The sequence below is a fragment of the Cetorhinus maximus genome, chromosome 14 (genome assembly GCF_964194155.1).
Source record: "Cetorhinus maximus chromosome 14, sCetMax3.hap1.1, whole genome shotgun sequence".
NCBI classification, from domain to species: Eukaryota; Metazoa; Chordata; class Chondrichthyes; order Lamniformes; family Cetorhinidae; genus Cetorhinus; species Cetorhinus maximus.
In genome coordinates this window covers 93,645,961-93,660,148 of record NC_135892.1, presented here as the reverse complement: position 1 = coordinate 93,660,148, position 14,188 = coordinate 93,645,961, and the positions used below count along the sequence as shown (strand labels likewise).

At 48.8% G+C, this 14,188-nt stretch overlaps 1 protein-coding gene across 1 annotated transcript in view; it reads left to right on the top strand.

Moving 5' to 3' along the window:
- Positions 1-14,188, top strand: part of kmo (kynurenine 3-monooxygenase) — a 369,659-nt gene that overhangs the window by 300,681 nt on the left and 54,790 nt on the right. The gene's annotated exons all lie outside the window — the stretch shown is intronic.

Here is a 14,188-nt window from a genome sequence, read left to right as displayed (position 1 = left end):
AGTAAACAGTACTCCAGGTGAGGTCTCACCAAGGCTCTTTACAACTGCAGCAAGACATCTTAACTCCTGTACACAAATCCCCTTGCAATGAAGGCCAGCATACCATTTGCCTTCCTATTTGCTTGCTGCACCTGCATGCTAACTTATAATGACACATGAACAAGGACACCCAGGTCCCTTTGGACACCTGCACTTCCCAACCTCTCACCATTTAAGAAATATTCTGCCTTTCTGGTTTTTCTACCAAAGTGAATAAATTCACACTTATTCACATTATATTCCAAATGCCATGTCTTAGCCCATTCATTTAGCCTGACCAAGTCCTCTCAAAGCCTTCTTGCATCCTCCTCATAAATTACGTTCCCACCCAGGTTGATGTCATCAGCAAATTTGGAAATATCACAATTGGTCCCCACATCAAGCCATTTATATAAATTACGAACAGCTTTGGACCTAGCACTGATCCTTGCAGTACCCCACTAGTAAGAGCCTGTCACCCTGAAAGTGGTCCATTTATTCCTATTCTCTGCTTTCTGTTAACAAATTCTCATCCATTCTGGTATATTTCCCCCAATCCCAATTAGTGCTCTAATTTTGTTTACTAACCTCCTTATCAAAAACCTTATGAAAATCCAAATATATCACATCCAATGGTTCTCCTTTATCAATGCTACAAGTAATATCCTCAAAAATGTCTAACAAGTTTGTCAAACATGATTTCTCTTTCATAAATCCGTGTTGACTCTGCCCAATTTTACCAGTCTTTTCTAATCTTTTCACATCCTTTATAATAGATTCTAACATTTTCCCTACTACTGATATCAAACTAACAGACGTGTAATTCTCCATTCTCCCTCTTCCTCCCTTCTTAAATGGTGGGGTTACATTTGCTACTTTCGAGTCCACAGGAATCTTTCTAGAATCTATAGAATTTTGAAAGATAGCCACCAAGGCATCCACTATCTCTCTAGCCATCTCCTTCAACACTCTGGGATGAAGTTCATCTGGTCCAGGGGCTTTATCGACCTTCAATCCAGTTAGCCCTTCAAGTACTACCTCTTTACTAATACTAATTTCTTTTAGTCCCTCAGTTTCAGAAGTCCCTTCATCACCTAGTATTTCTGGGAGATTTTCTGTAACTTCTGTGAAGACAGACGCCAAAGTAACTTTTTAGTTTCTCTGCCATTTCCCTGTTTCCACTATAAATCCTCCTGTCCCCATCTGTAATGGGCCCACATTTGTCCTAGCTAACCTTTTCCTCGATAATTTGCATTCATATTCTCTCTTTCTTTATCAGTTTATTGGTCATCCTTTGCTGGGTTCTAAATTGCTCCCAATCCTCAGGCTTACCACTTTTCCTGGCATCCTTACAAGCCACTTCCTTTGATCTAATGCAATTATGAAATTCTTTCATTAACCACGGTTGATTTACCTTTCCTTTTGGTTGATTGTGCCCTAGAGGAATGTATATCTATTGTAGACCATGTAGTATTTCTTTAAATACTAACCATTGCCTGTCTACCGTCAAATCTTTCAGCATATTTTCCCAAAACACCATAGCCAACTTTTCTCTTCTACCTTCGCAATTTCCTTTCTTCAGATTTAAAACCTAGGGCAGAATTTACGTATGACATGCGGGTGGCGGAGCCCACACGTCAGCGCTTAAAATGTCGCACGCTGATGTCGGGCGAGCGTGCCAACGTTAGCGCGCACCATCGCGCTATTTAGGTGGACAGGCGCTATGAAGCACGACGCGCACCTGCCATTAATTAAAGGCCTTGTTAAGGCCCTTAACTTGGCAATCGACGCTGATTTTGAAGAGCCCATGCGATCTTCGCCTCGGCGCACGGGCCCAACGGGCAGGCGGGTAACTGATTTTTTAACAAACCTCATCAATGGGCGGGATATGTGGGCTCAGAGGGGTTGTTAATGTTTTATCTGAAGTATTTATTGCAGAAAGTGTTTTGAACTTGCCTGTGTGATTGTTAACAGTTCAGATCGATTTCCAACAGCTTTCTCTGTTCTCTTTGAAGCTTCAGCTCACCAGTCTGCAGACAGTAATCTTTATCGGGCCTGCAGCTTTCCGGAGGCCTCCATTTAGCTTGGGTGTATGGGTTCTGACAACTCCACTGGAGGCAGCTTTTCTGAGGAGGAAGGGAGGGATAGAATAAGGAGGAGGCCAGGAGTGGACAATCAGCCTCCAGAGAAGCAACCTTTGGGAGGCCAGGCACAGGCACAAGGGGCGCAAGGCCAAGAGATTGTCCAAGGTGGAAGAGGCCGCAGAAGACGCCACTATCCTACCGCCAGGGTATACAGGCGGCGAAGCAGCTACCTCAGTATGACTGAGGTGCAGTGCCAAAGGAGGCTCCGACTGTCAAGGGGGACAGTCAACTATATCTGTCAGGTAATTGGCCCTGAGATCTCCCCTAACTGTGTGGGTGGACACCCCATGCCAGCGGCTCTGAAGGTCACAGCTGCCCTCCACTTCTATGCATCTGGCTCCTTCCAGAGCTCGGTGGGTGAACTTTGCGGTGTCTCCCAATCAGCTGTGCACACTTGTGTCAAGCAGGTTACAGATGCTCTGTTCAGACGTGCATTGACCTTCATCGACTTCCGCTGCAACCAGGCAAGCCAGACACAGCGAGCCAGAGGCTTCGCGGCCATTGCTGGCTTCCCCCGCGTCCAGGGTACAATTGACTGCACACATGTGGCCATCAAGGCGCCAGCAGGTGAGCTCGGTGCCTTTGTCAACAGGAAGGGCTTCCACTCCATGAAAGTGCAGATAGTGTGTGATCACAGGATGCTGATTCTGCAAGTTTGTGCAAGGTACCCAGGCAGCTCCCATGACGCCTACATCCTCAGACACTCCCATGTGCCAGGGCTCTTCAGTGCTCTGGCTCGGCTGGATGGATGGCTGCTGGGTGACAAGGGCTATCCCCTCAGAAGGTGGCTCATGACGCCTCTCCGCCATCCAAGAACAGAAGCTGAGGAGTGCTACAATAGGAGCCATGCACCGCAAGGGCCGTGGTGGAGAGAGCCATCGGTCTTCTCAAGATGCGCTTCTATTGCCTGGGCCGCTCAGGGGGCGCACTCCAGTACCCCCCAGATTGTGTCTCTGTGATAGTGGTAGCATGCTGTGCTCTGCACAATCTTGTGCTGGAATGGGGGGATGCAGTTGACGATGAAGACCATGACGCAGTGGATGAGGCTGCACATGATGAATCCAGCAGTGGCTCAGAGGATGAGGAAGCACAGGGCAATGATGAGGGGCAGCACACCAACCCGCTACTACACCAAGGAGGCAGGGACATCCGGGACACTTTAATCCAACGAATCTTCAGCTAGCTCCACACACATGGATCTGCAGGACCAGCATTGCCTGGCGCTTCCACACATGGCACTTAGGTGCTACATCTTCCACCTTATCAGCTGCAACTAAGGGCTTAGTAAAGAAACATCAATATCCACTGAAACATTCATGATATGTCTGTGAAACATACAAATGCAGCACCAAGGAAACACCCTCAGCCATGGTCAGAAATGTGGACTTTATTGCCACCAAAATAAACAACAAACGTCGCTCTGACGCAGATAATGAAACATTCCCTAATCTAGGGCCAACACAAAATCACCAGTGACAAACCCGTGGAGTGCCTAACGTGCCTTATGCTTACGTTTGCAGGTGCTACGTCTTGGTGCCGCTCCATCGCTCGGAGTGGCTTGTGAGACAGCCTGCTGACTCTGCTGTCCTGTTTGCCTCGATGACCTTGGCGGCCGTTCTCTGGCCCGTGGAGCCTGTGCTGGCCTCGCCTGGAAGGGAGTGGCCAGTTTTAGAACTGGCACCTCCGCAATTGTTGCAACCTCAACAGATGCAACGGTCACTGGCGGAGGGGCGGAGGAGCTGCTGCCCTCATCCGGAGCGCCCTGAGAGGAGCTCGCAGAGACGACAGGCAGCTGCTGCGCTGACGTGCCGTGGATGGATGGCACCGAGCTGGGATATTTGGTGCCCAGAACATCTCCCACGTTGCCAATGACCACCTGTGGCCATTAGCATTGTGAGGGCTTGCAGGTCAGAGCGTAACCCAATCAGAAGATTCTCAATCTGTTGGAAGTCCCTCTCCATGAGAGTCGCCAATCTCTCAATGGAGGAAGCCTGAAGCTCTGTCCTGAGGTTCATGCCATCATTGACACTCTGCCTGGATTCCTCCACCGCAGAGACCAAGTGAAGCACACCCTCATGCAACATTGCCAGATGCTCCCGCACACCCTGCCACTTGTCCTGCAGCTGCTGCATGGCTAACATCTCCAGAGGCACATCATCACTGCCCGACTCAGCATGTGCTTGGTCTCCTGCAGTCCTCCGGCTGCTGGCGCCATCGGCACTCTCTGTCCGTGCCATCTTCTCCAGCGATTGTGAAGTGCCCTCTCCACTGTGCCCCGGGACACTAGCTGACGTTATAATCCCCACCGATGTGATAGTCGCTGCCCTGGTGCCTGGCTCGTTGAAATGATGTGATGCAAGTTGCAAGTGATGCCCCTTAGGTGTGGAGGGGGGGCTCTGGACGTGTTGGTGGCGGCCATACGGTGGTGATGCTGAAATTAACAACAAGGACAGTGCATCAGTTAGCGTTCAGTCAGTAACACCTTTCATCCCTTTCCCCCCCAGGCTCATAAGTCGCTCACCCTTCAAGAACCTAAGGAGACGAACATTGGTGGGATGGTAAATAGTCAAGAGGAGGCCCAAACATTACACGCTCATACAGACAGGCTGGTCAGATGGCCTAAGGAATGCCACATGGAATGTTATGTGGATAAGTGTGCGGTTAAGCACTTGGGCAAGACAAGCAAGGTACGGGAATACGTGAGTAATGGTAGGACCATGGAAAGTCACGACGATTACAGGGGCCTTGCTGGGCAGACCCATTAAGGTAGCAGAACAGGAACATAAGGCGTTTAACAAGGTCAAAGCCAGACTTGCCTTTATTAGCTGAGGAATAGAATGTAGGAAAAGGGAGGTCATGTTGCAAGTGCAGAAAACGCTGTCGAGGCCACATCAACACTTCTGCGTTCACTTGTGACCTGCACTTCATGGGAGGGATGGCATTGGAGTGGGGAGAGTGCAGAGGTTCCTGACCTGGATGCATGCTGGCCTGGAGAGTTGGAGTTATGAGGAAACATTGCAAACACTTGTGACATTTGCCATGGAGCACAGGAGATTGACAGGTCACATTATTGACCTTCATACCGTTATGAGGGGCATAGAACGGGTGGACAGAAGGCAACATTTCCCCTTGCCACAGGGATGATTAACGTGGTGGCATTTATTTAAGTTGAGTGCCATGAGGTGGACAGGTGAGGTGCTGAGTAACGTAGGACGCACTGGCTGAAAGGGTGGTGCAGGTACAAACCCTCCTAAGATGCAATAAGTCTTTGGATGTGCAGCAGCGATGCCACGGCATGTTAGGCCATGGGGATCGTGGTCACAAATGGGATAAGGCGACTTTGGAAGGTGGTGGAGACGCACATCCTCAAGGGGCCGAGGGACCTTTGTGTATGACCCACACGTCTGACTGTATCACTCTGTGAATGAGCAGTGTTGCTGCATTAATGATTGCAACAATCATCAGTGTTTTGGATGGTGGGGAGACAGAGAGGATGGGACTGTGGCCCTCAAATGCCTGGCCGCTGCACCCCAGCCTCACCGACAGCTGCCGACCTGGCCGCTTGCCTCCTCCCCAGCTCCATGGCCTGCAACTCATAGGTGGTGAGGCGCTGCAGCATGGCGTGCCCACCACCAGTCCGCAAATGCTTCCGGCTATTGTGCTCAATTTTTCCCCGCAGAACAGAGAAGAGCATTTATTGGGGCTGATCGCTCATGTACTCTGCACGCGCACGACGCCCCCCAACCACAGTGGCCCATCTGAGGCCTCCAGCGGCTCCTGTCCACACTACTGGTGATCAGTCCCCAGAAGATAGTACGGCTGCTCCCAACCCCCTCCCCCAATGGTAACCTTGGACACTTGGACATTCGGTGTCCATCACTTTGAATAACACACAGGTCTTAGCACCCATGGCAAGGAGGCGCAACTAGGTGCAGTGCCAAGGCCAGCAGATGGCTCTTGGCCACGACACCTTGAGGCTCCCCTTCCACCATCTCATCACCATCAACAAGACATGTGTTGGAGTTTTGAGTATGTGTCTAGCTGCCTCCCCTGCAGGTTGCCCCCAGACTGCTCAAATGCGACAAACACCAACATATGCTGCGGGGAGAACCCATCTTCTCCTCAACCACTAAGGCTGATGTAAGCATGGTCACTATCTGTTTGCCCACCCAGCATGCGCCAAATGCGCAATGCAGCAACGACACTAAGACATGGGGGGGGGGGCCTCAAAGGCTAAGGCTACCTGCTGGGTCAAATGGCCAAGGCTGACATGGTACTCACCCTTCCAGAGCGCAACAAATCATTGAAGCGCTTGCGGCACTGGGTTCCTGTGCGCCGCACAGCATCTTGAGAGCTAACAGCCTCCGCCACCTCCTGCCACACCTGCCTGGTCACGTGGGGGGCCCTCCTCCTCCCATCCTCCGGAAACAAGACCTCCTGATGATGTGACGCCTCTTCGAGGAGGGCAGCAAGGCAGGCATCGGAGAACTGAGGGGCACATTGGCCCCCCGCTGGCCTACCCTGCAGCCTGCCCCCCTCCTCCTCCTCTGCCCTGACCTCCTCTGGAGCCCGGTCGCTGGCCATGGTGAACAGCTTAAAGGAGGCTGCCTGGCCTTTCTTTATACAGACTGCTGGTTCCCCATTGGAACCGGCAGTCTGTACACGCCCGCCACACATTTGAATTTCCCGCTGAACACGGGAGTCTACAACACGCTGGGTGGGCCTTAATTGGCCCGCCCGCGCAAAATAGCGGCGTGGCCTGTTTCTCTGGTGGAGATCGGCTATGCGCCCGCTGCCGATTGGGTCGGGCCCGCCCTTCCAACAAACATAAAATTCTGCCCCTAGTTTCAGAATGAACTATATCGCATTCAAACTTAATGCAAAATTATATATTATGGTCACTGAGAGCCCACTAAGAGCCCAAAAGCTCTTTTACAGCAAGGTTATTAATTAGATTTCTCATTACACAACACTAAATCCAAAATAGCCTGATCACTGGTTGGCTCCTCAATGTACTCCTCCAGAAACACACCTCATATACACGGCAGGAATTCCTCCTCTAGAGCATTAGTGCTGATGTAGTTAACCCAGTCTATGTGTAAATTGAAGTCGCCTATTATTACTGTATAACCCATGTTACGTGCATCTCTGATTTCCTGATTTATACCATGCCCAACATTAGCACTACAGTCTGACAGCCTATAAACAACTCCCACCAATGTTTGCTGCCCCTTGCTCCACCCAAATGGATTCTACATCTTGGTACTTTGATCTAAGATCCTCTCTTCCTAATATATTGATCTTGTTCCTTATTAAGAGTCATTTTCCTTTTTGCTTATCCCTCCAAAATACCGAATATCCTTGAATATTTAGGTTCCAATCTTGGTCACCCTGTAGCCATGTCTCCGTAATGGGTGAAGGTGCACAGAGAGACATGACCGGGGGCAGGGTGAAGGTGCAGAGAGACACATGACTGGGGGCAGGGTGAAGGTGCACTGAGACACCTGACTGGGGGCAGGGTGAAGGTGCAGAGAGACACATGACTGGGGGCAGGGTGAAGGTGCACCGAGACACATGACTGGAGGCAGGGTGAAGGTGCACAGAGACACTTGACTGGGGGCAGGGTGAAGGTGCACAGAGACAAATGACCGGGGGCAGGGCAAAGGTGCACAGAGACACTTGACTGGGGGTAGGGTGTAGGTGCACAGAGACACATGACCGGGGGCAGGGCGAAGGTGCACAGAGACACTTGACTGGGGGCAGGGTGAAGGTGCACAGAGACAAATGACTGGGGGCAGGGTGAAGGTGCACTGAGACACATAACTGGAGGCAGGGTGAAGGTGCACAGAGACAAATGACTGGGGGCAGGGTGAAGGTGCACAGAGACACATGACTGGAGGTAGGGTGAAGGTGCACAGAGACACATGACTGGGGGCAGGGTGAAGGTGCACTGAGACACATGACTGTGGGCAGGGTGAAGGTGCATAGAGACACCTGACTGGGGGCAGGGTGAAGGTGCACAGAGACACTTGACTGGGGGCAGGGTGAAGGTGCAGAGAGACACATGACTGGAGGCAGGGTGAAGGTGCACCGAGACACATGACTGGAGGCAGGGTGAAGGTGCACAGAGACACTTGACTGGGGGCAGGGTGAAGGTGCACAGAGACAAATGACCGGGGGCAGGGCAAAGGTGCACAGAGACACTTGACTGGGGGTAGGGTGTAGGTGCACAGAGACACATGACTGGAGGCAGGGTGAAGGTGCACAGAGACACTTGACTGGGGGCAGGGTGAAGGTGCACAGAGACAAATGACCGGGGGCAGGGCAAAGGTGCACAGAGACACTTGACTGGGGGTAGGGTGTAGGTGCACAGAGACACATGACCGGGGGCAGGGCGAAGGTGCACAGAGACACTTGACTGGGGGCAGGGTGAAGGTGCACAGAGACAAATGACTGGGGGCAGGGTGAAGGTGCACAGAGACACATGACTGGAGGCAGGGTGAAGGTGCACAGAGACACATGACTGGAGGCAGGGTGAAGGTGCACAGAGACACTTGACTGGAGGCAGGGTGAAGGTGCAGAGAGACACATGACTGGGGGCAGGGTGAAGATGCACTGAGACACATGACTGGGGGCAGGGTGAAGGTGCACTGAGACACATGACTGGGGGGCAGGGTGAAGGTGCACTGAGACACATGACTGGGGGCAGGGTGAAGGTGCATAGAGACACCTGACTGGGGGCAGGGTGAAGGTGGACAGAGACACATGACTGGGGGCAGGGTGAAGGTGCACAGAGACACATGACTGGGGTGTGGCGGGAAAGTTATTCAGGGCCAGAAAGCATAGATTGTCCTGGGCGATAGCGCACCAATTTAGAGGGTTGTGCTTGGCAAACCTGTCCTTGGCCCTACAAACAGTACAGGGAGGGGATGGGCCTGACCATCCTGTGTCAGTCGTGTCCAGCATGGTGTTCAGGGTATGGTCAATCTCTCAAATACATTGGTCCTGTGGGTTGTTGGATTGGTAATGTGACGCAGATGGCACAGTCAGGGGAGGCAACAGCAGCCTGTAGATGGGGAACAGGTAAAGCAGTGGGGGGTACTCGATGGTCTCATTGTGGGGGCAGGGTGTCTTGGTATGTCACTGTGCACACGGCCTCAAGATGGGAAGGGGTCAGGTTGACATGCAGCATCGTGATGTCCAACAAGCAGGATGTCAAGCGGGCTGAGCTCAATGAGGGCGAGGAAGCTGGGGCTCCAGAGGAGGAGGCCATTGCATGGGCCAGACAAGGCAGACATGCCTGAGAGATGCTTATAGCTACAAGGCTGCAGGACAATGATGACGACCAGCTCTACTGTTGGCCTTCAACTGTGCCCTCCATGCTGCCTTGACATTAACACATTCAGTGCTATCCTCAGCATCCCCACAAAGGACATCAATCTCAGAATGAGTAGTTGCAATCTTGCGTGATGATGGCCTCATCTTTGGAATGCTAGGCAGCCTCTGGAGCACATGGCCATTCTATTATGTGACTATAACACCACCAGCTCACCCTGTGGACAGAGTAGACATGGTGCAGTCTCTTCAAGCATCTCACCAACATTCCACTGTCTTTATCAGCCTTCATGAGGCAGGAGCAGCATTGCCAATCTCAGTGCACTTGTGGCAGTATGACTCGAGTGTTGCTAGGCGCTTCAGTGAGGACAATTAGCACTCACTGGTTCTCACTTTGATGTGAGGTCTAATCTGAATCTGGACTGCAGGGTCTCTCCACAGGCAATCTTATGCAAGATTAGTATTCAGGCCACATCATCATACTGAGTCCACAGCATGAGATCTTTCTTTAGAATGCAGTGATGGATGTGAGCCTATGAATCAGGTCATCTTTGTGTAAGAGCTTCAGCAGCAGCATTGTCTGATGACTGACAATCACTCACGACCCTGCCTTTGTCTGGAGTATCCCATCTTCTCGTGCAGCCTAACTTTTGCATCTGTGGGCCTGAGAATGCAGTCACTGCATTGGGCCTTAATTAGTTAATTTGTTGCTTATAAAGAGCACACATCAGATGTAGTGGAGCTTAGCTCTAATCCCATTTGAGGCCTCCTCATCTTCCTTCCAGAAGTCTCAGGTGTCCACACAGAAACACAGGTGGCATTCTGATGATCAGATATCCATGTCAATTGCCAATTGGAGAGCTGGCTCAGGGATTTGGGCAAGCGCCACCAGGCAGACCTTCAGATCCAGAGCGGCATCCTCCCATGTAATATTCCGGCATGGGGCCTTGACACACACCTCTGATCTCACTTAGTCATTGACCTCTAGCAAGCATTTCAGGAGTCACCAAGTGTTAGCTAGGTCCATAGCTCTGCATTATGTAGGTGGAGAAGTGGGGACTACTATAGGGCTGATGTCTAGTTGTAAACGTGGACATGGCATGACACTGCAGGCTGCCAGGAGCGCATAAGATCCGCAAATATTGGTAGATATGTAATCCGCACTCAAGCCTAACAGGAGGCCGTTGAAAGATACACTGACTGAGATTGACTACAATGCAGCTCGGCATTAAAATCTATACGGACCACATGGATCATTCCTCAGTGCAGAAGCTTCAGGTAAACAAACCAGACTGCAAAATCTACGCTCATGAGGCCACATGATATGATCCTCTGATGCAAGTCTCAGATAAACATTGCCCAACCACCATTTTACTGAAGCCAGAGGCCTTGCTCATGTCCCTGCTGTGCACAGAAAGGCAATGCACTGTAATGAGATGGTGTGAGATACCATAGACCAGAAGCACATGATGGAATGTATGGGTTTATAATTGTATAAGTTATACAATTTATGAATTGTTGCTCCCTTTGAAATTTGGGATTCTTGTGTCTATCCTGATGAGTGTAAGACAAAAAGCTTCAACAGTATGTCTCTTCTTTTCAGTAATACACAGATACCAAACAACCTTTTATGGTGGTGGACTAAAAATATAATTTTAACTGTATGCTTCACCGGACCATCATCTCACATCTACCACCCTGAAGAAGTAAGCGTTTGAGTTGGAATTCCCAAAACTTTTAAATTTGATTACTTTTTTGTTCTTTTTCAATCTTCATGCTTCAGCGATATTTTCTAATTTTCTTTAAATTAGGCTAGTATTTTTTTTAGACTTTTATCACAGTTTTAAAAAGCTTTATCAGGAATCCCACATTGTATACACAACCAAAGACGTGGACCAATGTTATGCTTGATTCGGCTGCTGGTTGACATATAAATAATCTGGGATAACTCACCTTTCTGTTTTCCGATCCTTTATTACTTATGTCTCCCTCTACATCTCCTTCACTGCTCCCTCGGTGTGAGAACAACTAATGGTGTGTACTCATCAATTACATTTCTCTTAATCTCCTTCACTTCTTTTTCCTTCATACTCTCCATAAGACCATAAGATGTAGGAGCAGAAGAAGGCCATTCGGCCCATCAAGTCTGCTCTGCCAATCAATGAGATCATGGCTGATCTGATAATCCTCAACTCCACTTTCCTGCCTTTTCCCATAACTCTTGATTCCCTTACTGATTAAAAATATGTCCATCTCAACCTTTAATATACTTAATGACCCAGCCTCTACAGCTCTCAGCAGGAGTTCCACAGATTGACTACCCTCTGAGAGAAGAAATTCCTCGTCATCTCTGTTTTAAATGGGCGACCCTAACTCTGAGATTATGCCCTCTGGTCCTAGACTCTCCCACCAGGGGAAACAACCTGTCAAGCCCCCTAAGAGTCTTATATGTTTCAATATGGTCGCCTCTCATTCTTCTAAACTCCAATGAATACAGGCCTAACCGACTCAACCTCTCCTCATAAGAAAATCCCTCCATCCCGGGGATCAACCTAGTGAACCTTCCCTGGACTGCCTCCAATGCCAGTATATCTTTCCTTAGATAAGGGGACCAAAACTGTTCACAGTATTCTAGGTGTGGTTTAACTATTGCCTTGTAAAGATTTAGCAAGACTTCCCTATTTTTATACTCCATTCCCTTTGAAATAAAGGTCAACATTCCATTTGCCTTACCTATTACCTGCTGAACTTGTATGCTAGCTTTTTGGGATTCATGAACTAGAACGCCCAAATCTCTCTGTGCTGCAGCTTTCTTCAGTCTTTCTACATTTAAATAATATTCTTCCTGCCAAAGTGCTTAACCTCACACTTTCCCACATTATATTCCATCTGCCATATTTTTACCCACTCACTTAACCTGTCTATATCCCTCTGTAGACTCTTTGTGTCACCATCACCACTTGCCTTCCCATCTATTTTTGTGTCATCCGCAAACTTAGCGATGGTACATTCATTTCCCTCATCCAAGTCATTAATATATATTGTAAATACTTGTGGCCACAGCAACAATCCCTGTGATGCTCCACTAGTTACAGGTTGCCTTCTGGAAAATGGCCCCCTTATCCTAACTCTCTGTCATCTATTTGCCCTTGTTTATCTTTCCTGCTCCTTTAATTCCTTTTTTTTTCTTTTCACTTTCTTTTTTTCTAATGCTCTTTTCCTATTCCGTTTTTACATTTCTCTTCCATTTGTCGCTCTATCGCTCTTTGATTTCTTGCAGAATATGCAATAACACACAGGGACAAGCGGGGAGGCAGGTGGAGGAGCCTAGAGAACAGGCCGAGTTCCAGATGCAGCACAGAGAGCAAAAATGCAGCACGACGTGGGGTACGAGAAACAACTGAGGGCACTGATTTCACTTTGGCATGTGAGGGAATTAATGTGGCTGCAAAGACAAAGGTGATTGTTTCTTTTGGTTGTTCTCCTAGGTCATTTGCAGCATTGTCCACAAAATTAAACTTTAATTCCTGAAAATTCCAAGAAAATCTTGAAGAGTTGGCATTCTAGATGAACTCAGAGCATCAAAGTCTTTTACACACTGTGGAAGCAACTCGCCAATATGATAAATAAATGGGTTATAAAAACACTACTGGTATCAAATGATAGCTGGGGTTATGGAAAACTGCACCCAGTACCCTGTGCTGGTCAATCATAGTGTAGTTGATTACAGGTTGGCAAATATTTCAAGTATTGTTTTTCATGTCTGGAAAATGACAATATTCAATAACTGGAGATCCTGATCAATGATCCCAGCACTGATCCTGATATAATCCAGCACAGATCCTGACACAATCCAATCCCAATCCTGATATAATCCAACCCTGATCCTGATATAATCCATCATAGATCCTGATATAATCCAACCCTAATCCTGATATAATCCAACACTGATCTTGATTTAATCAAACACAGATCCTGATATAGTCCAACCTCGATCCTGATATAATCCAACCGTGACACAATGCAGCTCTGATCCTGGTGCAATCCAACATTAATCTTGATATAATGAAACACTGATTCTAATACAACCCAAACTTGATCCCAATACAATCAAACACCGAACCCGATATTATCCAATACTGATCCTGATACAATCCAACGATACATCCGATCCTGCGATACCACCCAAAACAGATTCTTGTACAACTCAACCCCTGACTCTGATATAATCCAGTGCGGACCCTGATGCAACCAAATTGACACAACGCAATGCTGACCCTGCTCTAACCCAATGTTGATCCTGCTCTAACCCAATGTTGATCCTGCTCTAATCCAATACTGACCCTGCTCTAACCCAATGTTGATCCTGCTCTAATCCAATACTGACCCTGCTCTAACCCAATGTTGATCCTGCTCTAATCCAATACTGACCCTGCTCTAACCCAATGTTGATCCTGCTCTAATCCAATGCTGACCCTGCTCTAACCCAATGTTGACCCTGCTCTAATCCAATGCTGACCCTACTTTAACCCAATGTTGATCCTGCTCTAACCCAATGCCGACCCTGCTCTAACCCAATGTTGATCCTGCTCTAACCCAATGTTGATCCTGTTCTAATCCAATGTTGACCCTGCTCTAATCCAATGCTGACCCTACTTTAACCCAATGTTGATCCTGCTCTAACCCAATGC